The sequence below is a fragment of the Triticum aestivum genome, chromosome 6B (genome assembly GCF_018294505.1).
Source record: "Triticum aestivum cultivar Chinese Spring chromosome 6B, IWGSC CS RefSeq v2.1, whole genome shotgun sequence".
Lineage (NCBI taxonomy): Eukaryota > Viridiplantae > Streptophyta > Magnoliopsida > Poales > Poaceae > Triticum > Triticum aestivum.
In genome coordinates, this window is record NC_057810.1 from 723,232,513 (window position 1) to 723,248,881 (window position 16,369).

The following is a 16,369-nucleotide window of genomic DNA, read 5'->3' on the forward strand; positions in this document are numbered from 1 at the left end:
AGGACCAAGGCACGACGTTTGGTTACCATCCCACGTCTGCTTCATCCGTTAACCACAGGCTCCTCAATAAAAAAATGTGCGTTATCTTCTCCACCATGCCATTGGTATTCTCCCACTTTATTTCCCCCTTCTCTTCGTATCCTCCGTCCGGTTCCACTCATCGAAATAAATCAACCCATTCATACTCGCCGTGCAAAAGCTACCATACACACCTCACCTTCAGCGGCGATGATGGTGCTCATGGCGCGGTGCTGCTGCCAGCCCGGCGTTCGTGGGGGTGGGGGTCGCCCCCAAATACCAGGATGCTGCTGCTGACCCGGGCCCCCTGTGAGCCTGCAATCCGTTGTCGAATCAAGCCCCGCGGACAGTGCTGACCCAAGCCCGCGCCCTGATGTCGACCATAGCTCTAGGCGAGCCACACGTCTCACTGTTGTCGTCGTCCTCCAACATCACCTGTGTCAAAAGGTGGGGGCTCTCCTTCCTCTCTATCTCGACGAATCCTAACGATCTTGAGTTTGTTTGGGTTGGAAGCTCTGATTTGTGTGGGGCAGGAAGCATTTTTTAGAAGGCAGATCTGTTATGTCTCCAGCGTACTCTTCCGCCCACCAAGTCCGGTCAGTCTTTCTAATCCCCAATCCTCTCTAATGCGAGCACTCCCCGCAAGCATTAAACAACAATCTCTGATTCCTCTTCGTTTTATTTTCTTTATATTCATAGTTGGAAGGAATAAACAAATGAAACAACTTTGATTGGAAACGATGGGTCGTACTGTTCTCTCTTCTTTTTCTTTTGTATATAAGGCGCTGATTGGAAGGAATAAGTACGTGCAACTACAATCCCGCATCTCTCTCTCTCTCTCTCTCTCTCTCTCTCATACATGCACACACGTGTAGGTTAGTATGAATTTTATTGTTTTTTTTTGCTTTGATTGTTTTGTGAATCAAGGCATATTCTTTTGGTCATTTTCAGGTATGTTCCTGACAGACAGTACTATTCCACTATGAATGCCATCAGAACGATCCGATACCCGAATAGATGGTTTATTAGGCATATGTGTGTTTCAGTAGTACTGTTCTATCTGAACATCATCTAGCCTGTCGAGCTAGCACAGTGATAGATTAGCCACGTGTTTCAGATTTATCATTCAAAATGGAAGATTCTGTAAATATTGTTGCGGATATGAGTTGCAGGTTAATCGACTAGCGGCTTCAAGTGTAAGTTTAAAAGGGAATTTTTCCAGATATTATACAAATAAAATAAAATAAATCATATTTGCATTTGTTTTACATAATGATGTGTTATACATTTCCTTCCATAAATTGAAGCTTTCATAATCGATTGCAGGGTTGTAGCTTCTGTGCTAAATGATCAACACAAGAATTTCTCTGTGCTGGGGCCGGATGTTGAGGAGATGAAGCTACTGTTTGTAAATGAGGGTTCATCGAGAAGCAAACACAACGGCACATATGATGGCGAAGGAAGGGGTCTTGAATGATCTTCATAAAGTATGGCTGCATGTGCCACCTGATAGTATCATGCATGTAATTTGAAATCCCTGAACTTCATGAATAAATAGAGTGAGGAAGTTAATCTAAAAAAAATTAAGCTTTTATTAAGTATTTGCACCGTATGAAGGTAACACAACTACCAATATGTTCACTCCATGCAATTGCCTCATTCACGCTTCGGCAGAACAAACTGCTATGCTTTTTTTTCCATAAGAATCCTTAAAGAGACTATTATTGCTATTGGCATTGTTATTTCAATTTTTCCTTTATGCAATTCGCCCATGTTATACTAATTTTTTTTTGCAAATGTTAGAAGATTTTATACCCAGTCATGCATGTCTACTCCCTGGGATGTACAACTGTGATGACAAATAAGACTGTTGGTGTGTTTCTGGTTTGAAGATAGATGATATCATTTTATTATTTATCTATGCTAGGATATTAAGTGATGTTATGTTTTCAACCATGTGTGCAAATTATAATATACAATCTTCTCTCGGGCAATAGCTTCGTTTTAAAAATGTAAGAATAATTTGGAATATCACTATTTGATTGTTCTGGTGTTAATGACAATCCTTGGTGAGAGGATCAAGTATGGCCATTTCTGATTCTCCTAAAGTTTAATTGTTCTATGCTGGATAGCAGTCTTTTAAATAAGATGTTGAACATGGAGTATATTTGTTGCCCTACTTAGTAACCATGACAATTTGTGTACCTTTGGTTACTTTTCCACCCAAAATTATTATCATAGTGGACAATCGAAGCTAATTTCTGTTTTGGCATATTAACACGCAAGGCTCGCAAATTAGCATGAATTTCTTTTTGCTCTGATGCACTTCTAATATATAATCAAATTATATTACCTTGAATTATTATCAGGAAAATCTAAGCAAGTATGTAGATACTTTACAATATACGAATTCTCCTAGCTTTTCATATTGTTTCATCGAAGGTTAAAAAATGCATTTTTTAGGATTTTATTATTTCTTACATCATAAATATTTATCATGTAGTGCTAAAAATTCCCGCAGCAACGCGCGGGGTATCATCTAGTTAAACTAATGCACGGCAAGTGTACGCCAAATCCTTCTCTTGCTGATGGGTACGCCAAATGACCCCATTGCTCGTCGTCGGTAGTGTAGTCGTAGTGTCTAGAAACCTCACGCGGTCACAACAACCAACAATAATAGATCGATAAATATATGGTTGAGTATTCCCCCTTCCGGCCCGGTGGCCACTGCTCTGCATACTGAAATGCACTTACTAGTACAACATTAACAATGGTTAATCCCATGTCGCTGTAGAGTGTAGAATCTATCCACTGATGAGTCACGCTGTCAGTTAAAGAAATGGGCGGCGAATACACGCCAAATCCTTGCTGAATGGTGCTGCTGAATACGCCAAATTTGCCTCACGCAGCAGGCCAGAACAACCCACAATAATAGATCGATAAATGGTTAAACTTTGCGTTAGCAGCCAGACAGCCATATGCATTGTCACTAAATTTCAATCCGTGATGGAGGCTTTGTTCAGGTAGCGTTTGTTTGTACATGTGGTTGGTGATTACAGCTACCGTCTATTAGAAATACAAATTAGCAATGTGTACTTAATTATATGAGTGCGGTGAGACGTCGCTGTAAAGCTTAGCTGACGACGAATCCCTGGATTAAAAAGCACTAATGACGAGTGTCACACTGTTAAACGCTGCCTTAGAGTGTGTTGATATCCCTGAAATACGTTTTAGAAGTAGATAACAAGTGATCCTTATAAGAGAGACACCATAGTGTTGATATATTGATGTCTATCTTTGTAATAAGAGCCGACCTGATGCAGAATTAACTAGTGAGCCTGTTGTTCTAGTAATGGGCAAGGACTTGAGGCCCGGGAAAGTACTGGTTAAATGATATTCAGTAGTTGTGAGTGGGCAGGGTGTGAATCAACAATTCAGCATTAATAGGCGAGGTCATTAACAATCATCGAAGCAAAACCGCCCGTCCAGTGATGAGTCACACTGTCAACTAAACTAATACGCGATGAGTACATGCCAAATCCTTGCTGAATGGAGCCGCCAGGTATGCCAAATGCCCCATTGCTCTTCTTTGATCGTGCCTTGGAACTCAATAATAATAAGTAGATCAATAAATGGTTAAACATTGTGTTAACTGGCAGACATCCATATATTAGGACCAAAGCCGTATGCTTTTTCACTAAATCTTAATCCCTGATGCAGGCTTTGGTACAGGCAGCTGAATTAGGTGGGTGATGTTGTTCTTGCTATTATATATACATGCGGTTGGTACAGAGTGCAGCTACCGTCTAGATGGAAATGAACAATGTATATTTCTATGAGTGCGGTGAGGTGTCGCCGTAATGCCTACCTAATGACGAGTCCCTTGTTTAGAAACCGTTAATAATGAGTGTCACATTGTTAACCTAATATGCAATGAGATGGAGATCGGCAAGTCTTGATCGGAAAAGAGTAACTTCCATTATGTGTCTAGGCAGTACCTAAGAGCCTAAGACTTGCATCTCAAATCCATCTTAATTGATCCTTATGAATACTTAAACTTTGTGTTAGCATATAGGAGCATATTATGTTCAGTATCGCAGTTGGCTTCGACAGCTATTAGCATCAAAGGCATATGTATTTTCACTAAATTTTAAGCCATGATGTGGGTTGTTTATGTTGGAGGAAGGACGCCACATGTAGGCTTTGTTCGGGCAGTTCGATTAGCTGAGTCAGTGCAGCTAGAGTCTGTAGGAATTGAAATAAACAATTGATCCTTATGTAAGAGTCTCTTGAGGCATCACTGTCTACTGTCTAGTATTGAGAGCCGGCCTGATGCAAAATTAAGGACTTAAGGGCAGCAAAGTCCTGATTAAAAGATAGTTGTTAGTGTCAGTGAGCAGGCCGTCATAAACCAGCAAGGTCATCACCTAACCATGACCTGAGAGCTTGAGCCCTGCATCTCAGATCCATTCACACGCAAACACTCACGTGAAAGCGAGAGAGGGAAGCTTGATCGGTACCGATGGAGGCGACGGCGTTGAGCATCGGCAAGTCCGTGCTGAGCGGGGCCCTTGTCCTGGCCAAGTCCGCCGTTGCGGAGGAGGTGGCCCTGCAGCTGGGAGTACAGCGCGACAAGGCCTTCGTCACGGACGAGCTGGAGATGATGCAGTCTTTCTTGATGGTGGCGCATGATGAGCGAGGTGAGCACAACAAGGTGGTCAGGACCTGGGTGAAGCAGGTCCGCGACGTCGCCTATGACATCGAGGATTCGCTCCAGGATTTTGTCGTTCGTGTGGACAGACAGTCTTGGTGGCGCATCCCTCGCACGCTTCTCGATCGTCGCCATGTTGCCAAGCAGATGAAGGAGCTGAGGACCAAAGTCGAGGACGTGAGCCAGAGGAACTTGCGCTATGGCCTCATCAAGGGCTCTAGCTCCACTCAGCCTGCCGCTGATGCTGCCATGTTTGGTGTTGATGAAGCAAGGCATGCCGCGAAGAAACACCAAGCAAGATCGGATCTGGCCCAGCTGATCAACAAGGATGGTGATGATCATGTTGGAGTGATCGGTGTGTGGGGAACAAGTGGCACTGTTGGGCATAACACCATCATCTGGGAGGCCTACGAGAATCCAGACGTCAAACTGAATTTTCCGTGCCGAGCATGGGTCAGGGTGATGCGTCCTTTCCATCCAACAGAATTTGTCCAGAGTATGGTGAAACAGTTTCACACAGCGGTGGGGGTTGGTGTTCTGCTGGAGGGGGAATGGAAGGAGCAAGATTTGGCTTAGGCCTTCAATGGATATGTCAATGAGAAGAGGTGCCTGATTGTGCTTACTGGCCTGTCCACAATTGAAGAATGGCACCAGATCAAGACTTGTTTCCCAGAGAACAAACTGGGGAGCCGGATCATAGTATCCACTGAACATGTTGAAGTTGCAAGTCTATGCCCCGGGCGGGAAAGTACTGTATCAGAGCTCAAACAATTGTCTGCTGAACAAACCATCTACGCTTTCTACAGGCAGGTACCACTTCTGTTTTAAACACATGTTTTTGATTTTCGAAAGGACCGTCCAAAATCTGAACCATTGTCAGTTAGATGTAGTATATAGTGGCCAAGGGTAATCACTATGGAGCATCTCGTGGGTAGGCTTAAATTAATTTGCGTGTTTGGACAAGGCAGGGGAAGGGGACCTTCCTGGTCCAACCCCTCCTGTTCCATGCGGGAAAGAATAAGTCCCCTAGGTGTGGAACAAATCTAGCTCTCGAATTGGAATCTCCCCGGACTACCATGATGGTCTTAACCGGATGCATTCTCAGCCACCCTGGATTCCTCATCGACCTGCGGATACAGATGTCCTCTGCCCAGGTCCCTGGATGAGGTAATGTCTGTTCAATGCAGAGGTATTAGCGGGTATCCAATGTGAATTACCAAAGCATTCCTGCTCGCTGGCTAGTGCCTAGGCTTGGCAATGTGTCTCCTCTAGCCTTCACGCCAGGGGTGTGCAGGGAGCTGCCCAGAAAATGGGTGTAAATATGGATATTCCATCCGACAAATAAGCGCTATGTTGCAATGCTTTGATAAAAATGGCAACACAAGGATTTTTTTGCATTTGTTTGAAAAGTAGTTGTCCATGCTGTTCATGCCTGCTGAGGGCTAAGGTTTTCAATAACTTTATGTTCTCTTGTAGTAGTAGCCAACTTTTGATGTAATTCGTGAATAATTTGTGCTCTAGTTCTTTTTCGCCTTTTAAACTTCTAGACTGCTTTCATTATTTCTGGGGAAGTACGTCAAGTCTGACCAGGTCATCCTAGCTACATTAACTTGTTGCATACCATTGGTATACTATTTCTGGTTCGTTGTCACATTAATATTCCTCTATAGAAATTGACACGCTGGAGCTGACCCGTCAAATTTTTTTTTGAGTATCCATCATTAAATTTTTGTCTAACTATTGTTTGCTTGTGTTCAGAGCTCTCATGATGTTACATATCCATCAAAGCCAGCACCTAGGTCAAAGTTATCCAACATCCCTGAGAATGAGATACAAGAAGACCAATCCAATGCTTTTGTTGATGGAAATATGATACCGCAAAAGAGGTTAACACGTGGCTACACAATGAGAGGTGTCCTTGAGGAATTTCAGCTTATTGGGCGAAAGCAAGAAAAAGAAGATATTATTGCACTAATTGAAAAACAAGATAGCACTCATGAAGTTCAGGTGATAGTAGTATGGGGAATGGGTGGTCTTGGAAAAACCACTCTGATAAAAAATGTTTTCCAAAGCAAAGATGTCAGTGGCCTGTTTGAAAAGAATGCTTTCGCCACGGTCTTGCGGCCTTTCAAGCTTGATGAGCTCCTTAGGAGCTTGGCATTGCAACTAGATGCAAACAAGGAATCCATGGACTTTACAGGTGACACCCAAAAAAGCATTGCTTCGATGGGAGTTAAAGACTTGATTAAAGTGTTGGGCAGACGTTCAGAAGGAAAGAGGTGTTTGATTGTTCTCGATGACCTCTTAGCTATGGAAGAATGGGATAAAATATCGCCAAGTTTAGGTGAAATAAAAAATCTGGTTATTGTGATCACCACAAGGCGAGAGGATATTGCTAAGCATTGTTGCAAAAAACCGAAGTGCATACGTTTGCTCAACGGTCTTCAAGAAAAGGATGCAATTACCCTGTTCACAAGAAAGGTAACGAAATAGTATTCTTTATATTATTCACCTTATTTGTTAGCAAAAAATATTATCCCTATATCTCACTTCAGTTTTTAGTTTTGAATGGTCGTCTCAAATTAGTATATTGTAAGCACATCACGACCAACCATCCTTGGCCCACATACTTCAAAGTGAGTTGTAAAAGGAGTAAATTGCTCAAAACCATCACATTTGTGGCCAAGGTACTTCAAAATTACCGATTTTGCCAAAAATCACAAAAGACCACGCTTCTGCGCCAAGTGAATAACAAACTGCACTAAACTTGTTGCCAGCCGTGACTAACAGCAAATTGTCGGGTGGGACCTGTCTGTCGGGCTGATTTGGCATGCCTACGTGGACAATATGCTGAGGTGGAAAGATGGCCCCACTAGTCAGCCTCTCATCTCTTTTCACTTCTGTCCCATCCATGGTCAATGCCATGCCCGCCGTCCGCCAGCACTGATCTTCGGCGCGCGTGATCAGCCGCACATGTGGTCGCGTCGTCCCCTGCAGCTCCCTCCTCTGCCGCCTTCCCTCCAAGCACCGGCTCAGGCCTAGCTTCACCCGCGCGGCTGCGCCACAAGCGCCACAAACCCGCGCCGTCCCCTGCATCTACCTTCGACGCCACCTGCCATCCACTCCCCGGCCCCGGCTGAGCTTCCCCCAAGTGGCCTTCGCCGTTGGTGGACTTGACGAGATGGGCACCCCGCTGCCTCCCTTCGCTGCCTCATCAAGCCGCCTCCAGCCGCCACCCCCGGCCACAACAAACTGCCCACGACCACGACCGCTCTCGTTCCCGGACACTTCGTGAGCCTCTGTGTGCCGTGTGCGCGTGCTTCTGCAAGCCCGAAGCGCCACGTGCGCATGCTTCTGCAAGCCTGAAGCGCCACGTGTGCGTCATCAGGTGCTCACTCGCGTGCTTTGGCGAGCATCCGACATGAGTTCAGAGCACGACTTCATCAATGCCATGGGCGCTGCTGTTCCCGTGCAGAGACGGGACTCACCCAGGAAGCAGGCTCGTAGATTGTGCCAGAGTTGGCGAGGCGTGGCCCGGCACTGTCGAGCTCCACATACTGTGCGCGGATGGAGGCGAGGCATGGGTTGCCGCCGTTGATCTCCTACAAGTCCCACCACATCCAGGAGGCAGACTTAGCGGTTGGGCCGGCGCCGGCGAGGCGAGCAGAGATGGCTGCGGATGGCTGCAAGTGCATGGCACAGTGGTGGCGGTCGGCATGGTGCGGTAGTGGCAGGAGGAAGAAGAAAAGTGAAAAATAAGACATGTGGCTGACAGGTGGGGCCCCGTCCACCGCAGCGGGTCAACACATTGACTAGACTAGCTTTCACCACATCAGCGTGACAGACGAGTTCCAGTCATCAGTTTTGTTGTTAGTCACAGCTCACGTCTTTTGTGATTTTTGGCGAAAACGGTAGAGTACCGTAGCTATAAATGTGGTGGTTTTGATCAGTTTACCCTTGCAAAAGCATAAAAATATGCCACCGTGACTCATGTTGTAGTCTCATTGGTTATGAAAGAAATAGTTACTGGAACCAACCTTTACAACATGAGAACGGTTTCCGAAGCCATCGATTTTGCTTCCACACTGGCCCTGGCCCACACACTAGTCGAGTCAACAACTCTTATCACCTAGCGACCAAAGTCGATACCCTATAACAGTATGATCTGACTTCCGAATCTGAGCTCTACATGCACATGCGGAGCCCAATGTTTGCATATGGTGAGCTGACGACTCTGCCACCTAAGCAACTCGGCATCACCCTACATATATGACAAACATTTCTAGAGTCACCACTCCTGATTTCGCACCGGTCCACAGTAGTGTACCAACTGGTCGACGATTTTGTCACCCATACAACCAGAGTTGATGCCCTTCTTTCGATAAATGGTGGATTTTATTAATTTAAAATGAAGTACAAGTGGATACAAACATGATAGTACGCAATACATCAATGCACACACGAAGAATAATCCAAAGCGGTCGGCAAACTACAACAACAACCATTCGCACCAGTGATCTCTTGACATCATGAGGGCAACGAGGAATGTTCTCCGGTAGCAATACCTCTAGGAAGGGACTGACGCTCAAGCGCCACAATGGCCAGATCCAACCACTAAAAGCTAGATATTGGGTTTTCACCCTAAAGATCATGTCCGAGTAAATCCGATCAATGCCTTCAGTAAGGTAATGATGCAAAAACATCACCATTGCCAGTTATAACCAACTAGGGTCAGATCTAGGGTTTTGAATCCCGGAGCTCGAGACCGGGTACTCGAAACAACACCAAATCAAAGTCATCATGTCGTGTTGCCACCGCTTTCTACTATCCAATCAGATATACGATTTCCGCTATCCCACCAGATGTACACATAGCACGACATATGTGAGATGCCACACAAGTGAATACCATGGTCAAACAAGAAGGGAGTTGAGCCGCGACTAGAGCTAATCATCACCAAAGCCTCCGAGCAAATGAAGGTCGTCGTCACTATTGATGAGGGAGGAAAGTCATTGACACCGCCGAAATCCAATTTAGGATGCTCCGGCAGTCCTGGGCCATCCCCTTCTCTGCCTTCCTTGAATGGGGCAAGCTTTATGGCAGCCACGTGTGAACAGCCTATGGTGAATCCAATTCTCCGTCGTGATCTAGCTGGTTCGACCATTGGCCAGTGGAAAAAAAACCTGCAGATCTTTTGCGCTAGCCGTGTCCGATGGTCACCGCCTAGTCTCTAGTGTGCACTGGCACTGCTACTACGCATGTAATGCAGCCACATCTGCTCGTCAGTTGCTCCAAGTCGAAGGATAAAATTTTACCTGGTACTCATTCGGCAACGACGCCCACATCTGCGATGGATGCACACCAACAGCTGCCATGATCTTATGCTTTATGCCATGTGTCATCGCCATCAAAGTAACCTAAGGTGCCGCCTCTGTTGGCGTGAAACCACATGGATGCCAACCAAGGGCGGCAACAAAGCCTTACCATCCCTTGAGCATCATTGGCCGTGCAGGATTCCCCTGGGGGCGGCAGGGGAGGAATCAGAAACAAGGAGGCATGAGTAGGACGAATGAGCACCACCCTTGTTGCCCGTATGGTGACGCGTACGTAGAGTTGATGCCCTACAACAGCGAAGTACCAGGTTGGTTTCTGAAGCCACCGATTCAACTTCATCTCAACACACACCTGGTGCTCAAACCCGTTTCGCCGAAGCACAACTTGACTAGGTTTTTGCCTCCTAAGGAGACAACTCCAAGGAGGAAGCAACGAGAAACGTTACGACCACCTTTTCGAGTAAGGGACGTAAACTTGGATCCTTGCATGGAGGATCCATAAAACGTTGTTGCCTGGAGATGAGATGGAGCATGACGCGTGCAAGGAGGGGAACGATGACTGTGGGCACTGTCATCGTCCCTGCAACCAAAGTCGAGCTGATTTTCACCTCGGGCTCTTGTGTTCCCACAACCGCCGCCTACCAAGTGACATGCGGCACGACACTTCATTGTTGCCATGCATCCGCCACTTCCCACACATCACCACTCGATGCCCTACCTCCCACACCCACATGACCAGCGATCGACACTTCAACCTCCGCTTTCCCCTCCCTTCTCTTCTCTTTCGCTGCCCCTTTCTTGGGAGATGTCCAAGGCTGCCCAACCCGATCAAATGGCTCGTCTGACGGTGATGCCAGCCGTTGATGGCTGCGGAGAGGTGCTCAGGCCTTCCTTATGCATATCAGAGTAGTAGTTGTCCTAGTAAGTCTTGGCATTATGTTGTGGTTTGGTGTTACGTCAGATGCCTGCCTTGCTCTGTTGCCGACGAGTATCGTAGGGAGGTTGCCTTCCTCCTCCTCTAGCCGACTCCCATGGTGGATGATGGTGGCTGGCGGTGGATTTTACGGAAGCATCATCAATAAGCTTGGGAACCATCCGTTCGGCTAGATCTGGAACCATCTGTTCTTCACCGGCATGGTGTCGAGCGGACAAGAGGTGGATCCGGCTGTTTCCTTTGCCATCCATTGATCTCGGCCACCGCCACAGAAGGTGCGGATCAACAAAGGTATTGCTTCTGGTGTGCCATCTTCAACTTCCAAGTGAGGCCCTTATAACCGTGCTCGTCATTGGCAAGGTTTTTGTCAAAGACGGTGAACATGGAGTCTCCGATGTGGTTGCTACATGCTATACGACTCAATTGTGTTCCATTTGTATGGTTTGGGGTCCTATTTGCAATAAGGGAGTGTTGTATTGAATTTGATATGAAATGACAGTTTCAGGGGCCTTTGAGTCCCAACCCATGTTTAGAAAAAGCAAGCCAAGGCAGGGGCCTAGCCAGATCTAGAGCGATACTCGAGAATAGAGCCACATGATGCAGTACTGCCACTGCTACCTGTCGACTTGTACGGCGCATTGTTTTCGTCAAACCATGTCGAAACACTTGTTTTCTGATTCATGTTTTGTGAGGATTTTTTGTCTCACATTGTCAATTCCTTTCACATTAGGGACCTATTCGGTTCACAGGAATAGGAAACATAGGAATGGAGAAAACCACAGGAATGAAATAGGAATTGAGGTGCAAACCAGAGGATTCAAAAACAGAGGAATACCAAAGTAACACACGTTCGGCATAGCATAGAAAAAACGGAGGATAACTTTCATCGCCTTACGCTAGAGAAACAACTTTATGGATACTTTATTTTGTTGCATGGCTGTTCTCTCAGGTGAAGCACCTAGTTGCTGCATAGTTTATTTGGAAAGTGACAGGTTTGCCTCGGGCATACGCGACAAATGATGGTTCGACTGGATTTTCTTTTTCCTGAGGAATCATGAGGTTTAATCAGCGTTTTGGAGGAAACTGGAGCAATGATTCCTTCTATCCGAACGACTAGTTTGCTGAAATTCCTCTGGAACACGTAATCCTGTAGATTTCCCATGAAAAATCCTTTGAACCGAACAAGGCCTAGATAAAGATACTGATAAATCCAATGTATTCACAATCATTTCTTTTGGGAAATTTTCATTTGAAATTGATTGGTTGGTGTATTGACCAATTTATTAGCATGTTGGCTGTGACAAACAATTGCATCCCAGTTTGTTTTGGCAATATTCTTATTTCATTTTGTTGAGACTTCAATGATCAGATTCGTGGTTTTGTAGATCTGTACTTATTACTGTGTTTAGCAAATTTTACCGCCTGATTGCACTGATTTTTTGGTTGAGTTACTGAAAATGTGGTTCATCTTGAGAGTTGAGTAGTACTTTGGAAAAGTTGAGGAATCTAGAGTTTTAGAAGCAATATTTAATCTCGAACTTACATTTTGCTTGAGATTAATCTTGCTACTCATTACTAAATATGGTTCATGTTCAGAGTTGAGTGTGTTGTGAAAAAGTCTATGTCTACAATTTTACGAGCAATATTTAATCATGAACAATATTAGATGATTTAGTAGTGTTTGTGAGGAAAATATCAGTGCTGATTCCACCATTTTGTTGCTGATATACGTTTAGTATAATACAGTGAACACTTAATGTGGTATTTAAATGTTAATAATCATTAGCAGCGCTATACTGTCCCATGTCCATTCGTCCTTCCCATTGACATGACCTGTACATGATGCCTACAGTGTTTTTTTATGAACCTGTTGTGCTAATGGTGGGTCAATGAACTGTACAAATTACAAAATGCATGTCCATTTAGTATATATTGTACTGATGTTAATATGATCTCAATGTGACAGAGCAGCTGACTACAGAGCTACCTGTCGGCTAGCTCTCATGTAAACTAGGAAAAGTGGTTTGGATGCACCTAATTCATTGTTAGTTAAATGACTAATTATATTTCCTACAATTGCAGGTATTTAGGAATATGACTACTGATTTGGCTGAGCAATATCCTGCATTGGTCGAACCAGCAAAACAAATCCTGAAGAAGTGCAATGGACTTCCCCTTGCCATAGTCACCATAGGTGGTTTCTTGGCTGATCAACCAACAAAAACTGCTGCAGAGTGGAGGAGACTGAATGAGCATATCAATGTTGAGCTGGAGATGAATCCAAAGATTGAAGTTATAAAAACAGTCCTCATGAAAAGTTATGATGGCCTACCCTATTATCTCAAGCCTTGTTTCTTGTACATGTCCATCTTCCCTGAAGACCGCAATGTTAGTCGGAGGCGTTTGGCTTACCGATGGGTTGCTGAAGGTTATGCGCGAGACAAGCCCACAGCAGATAGATACTTCATGGAACTCAGAGAGAGAAGCATGATATTACCAACTCAGCAATCAGTTTGCAGCATACAAGGATTCAACTCTTGCCAGCTACACGATCTGATTCGTGATATCAGCATTGCAGAGTCTTTGGAGGAAAATCTTGTTTTCAGGTTGGAGGAAGGCTGCAGCTTGAACACCCACGGCGCAATGCGTCACCTTGCCATAAGCAGCAACTGGGAGGGTGATGAGTGTGAGTTGGAGAGCACCGTGGAGCTATCCCGTATACGGTCATTGACAGTGTTTGGCAAGTGGAAGCCATTTTACATCTCTGAAAAGATGAGGTTTCTCCGGGTGCTGGACCTGGAAGGAACAGAAGGGTTAAGAAATCATCAGCTTGAGCACATTTGGGTGCTTCTTCATCTGAGATACCTCTCTCTTCGTGGGTGTGGGTACATCTATTACCTCCCAGATTCGGTGGGTAATCTGAGACAACTTGAGACACTAGACATCAAAGGGACGAGTATAGCTATGTTGCCCAGAACCACCATCAAGCTTAGTAAGCTATGTTATCTGCATGCTGGCAGCGGTTCAGGGGATAAGGAGAAAACTTGTTTTTCAAAGTATGAAGACATTTGTGAAATGCAACGTGATTTATGTGTAGGATGCTGCTCACTGGATCTTTCAGACATGTATGGATTTGGCAGGTGTGAGGCTTTCCATCTTGCTTGGTGCACATTGTACCCTAATATCATTAGGGGCATAGAGAATTCTGGTGTTAAGGTGCCAAGAGGGACCAGGAAACTGAAGGCCCTCCGTACACTACGGTATGTTCACCTTGCTTGGGGAACTGCCATTATAAAAGAGATAAAAGGCCTCACTGGTCTGCAGAAGCTAGGAGTGGTCGGTATCAACAAGAAAAATGGTCCAGGTTTCTGTTCGGCCATTTCCAATCTCAGCCATCTTGAATCATTGTCAGTGCGGTCAGGTGATGGCCTAAATGGCTGTTTGGATGGCATGTCCACAGCTCCGGAAAACCTGCAGAGCCTCAAGCTATCCGGTAGCCTGGAAAAATTGCCGGAATGGATCAAGGGGCTCCAAAATCTCGTGAAGCTCAAGTTAGAACTCAGCAAGCTATCAGGGAACCTTGAAGCCATGAAAGTACTTGGGAAACTACCATACCTATCCATTCTGGGTTTGTGGGATGACGGGTTTAAGATCGACGTCCTCCAGTTCCAGACTGGCCTTTTCAGAAGGCTCACGGTGCTTGATCTTTTCTACTCAAGGATGGAAATTAAATTAGTTGAGTTTGAGGAAGAATCAGTGCCCAATCTTGAGTTGCTGACCCTTAGCCTTGGATCTACTGAAATTTCCTTCTCTGGGCTAGAACTTCTCCAAAGCATCAAGGAAGTACGGCTTAGTGTTCATAGCTGCTTGTTTGGTACACCCAAATCATCAAAAAATGGGGGAAATGAAAAAAAATGGGGAAAGAAAAATATGAATACATGAGAAGAGAAGAAAAGATGTACAAACCCATGCAAGATAAAGTCAGGGAGGAGTTGCAGATGCAGCTTGATAGGAATAAGAATAAGAATCGGCCAGTCTTGAAGGTGCAATGAGCTCAGAAACCTGGGGCTACTTCCGTCCTAAATATCCGGACTGAGTGGCCGCCAAGCCATGCTATTGGAAAATCTATCTTCTTTTTATCTCTTGCATTGATTGTTATATGTTGTAATAATGGATTGAAATATAGCCCACACGAGTCTGTTAGAGGTGGTATTTCTTTTTCTGCTTTGGGTATCTCTTTGAGTTTCTGAAGAATGAATGGCCACTGCAATATATGATGCTCTGTACCTGTACCATCGGTGGGCTCCTTAATAATAATGGGTGTGGTGATATCTTCGGCAATTGTAAAAACTGCTTTGATATGGTGAAGAATGCTGCAATATGTATCATCGTACTTTGGTAACTGAATAAAGTGTTTGGATTAGATGCAGAAACCTCGTCAGTATTTTGCATCATATGCGATACTTGTTTGCAATCCTTTTCTTCTGCATGCCCTCGGTGACCGTGTCAGTCGGGGCTCTGTTCCTTTCATTTGTCAGCAGAATGGAATGAATGATGTAACCACATACAGTATAATTGTTTCACGTAGTCAAGCAGCTTACAGATGTCACGAAGGGTCAGTCCATCTACGTAGTCAAGCAGCTAAATTGTTTCACGTAGCACATACTTTTATTTTTGAGCCTGGTAATAGTTATTTCCTTCGTTACGTTCGTTTCATTACTTTGCTTTGCTTTTTTATTACTTTTCCCAATTTCCTACTTTTATTCATATTTATTTCTCAAATAGAAATTTTTTTAATTAATTTTATTTAAAAAATTCACCACGCGACTAAGAAAATGTTCATATATTATTTGCGCAAATTTTCGAAACACTTCATATCATTCAAGAAAATGTTGGTCACATTTCAAAAATATTCACACGTTTCAATTTTTTTTCATGACATTTTAGAAAAGGTTCACCGACAATCAAGAAATTCATGTAGTGTGAAAAAACTATTTTCTCAAATTTTTTAATATTTTAGTACCATTAAAATGCATTTTGACATTTAAAAATGTTCACATGTTTAAATGTTTTTCGTGGCATTTCTAAAAATCTGCGTAAAAATGTAAAAATTAGCTAACATAGTTTGAAGAAAACAATGTTTGTACCACTCCTTAAATTATTCATGAAATTTAAAAATGCATTCACACCTTGTGTTCATGGAAATACAAAAAAAATTGTTCATCCAATTTTTTAAAAAGCGCTACTCATGTTTAAAAAAAATGATCAACATGTATTTAAGAATGTTTACTATGTATTAATTTTTTTTTAATTTATAACTTACACATGTACAACACATATTAGGATACATGTTTCACAGGTATTTGATAAATA

General features: G+C 44.1%; 1 long non-coding RNA gene and 1 pseudogene across 1 annotated transcript; both read left to right on the plus strand.

Annotated features, from left to right (window-relative positions):
- Positions 1-156: 156 nt before the first annotated feature.
- Positions 157-1,610, plus strand: LOC123140053 (uncharacterized). The gene is made up of 2 exons (XR_006469754.1): positions 157-614; positions 718-1,610. It is a non-coding gene; the product is annotated as an uncharacterized lncRNA (long non-coding RNA).
- Positions 1,611-4,540: 2,930 nt separating this feature from the next.
- LOC123140052 (disease resistance protein Pik-2-like) lies at positions 4,541-15,337 on the plus strand (annotated as a pseudogene).
- Positions 15,338-16,369: the final 1,032 nt, after the last annotated feature.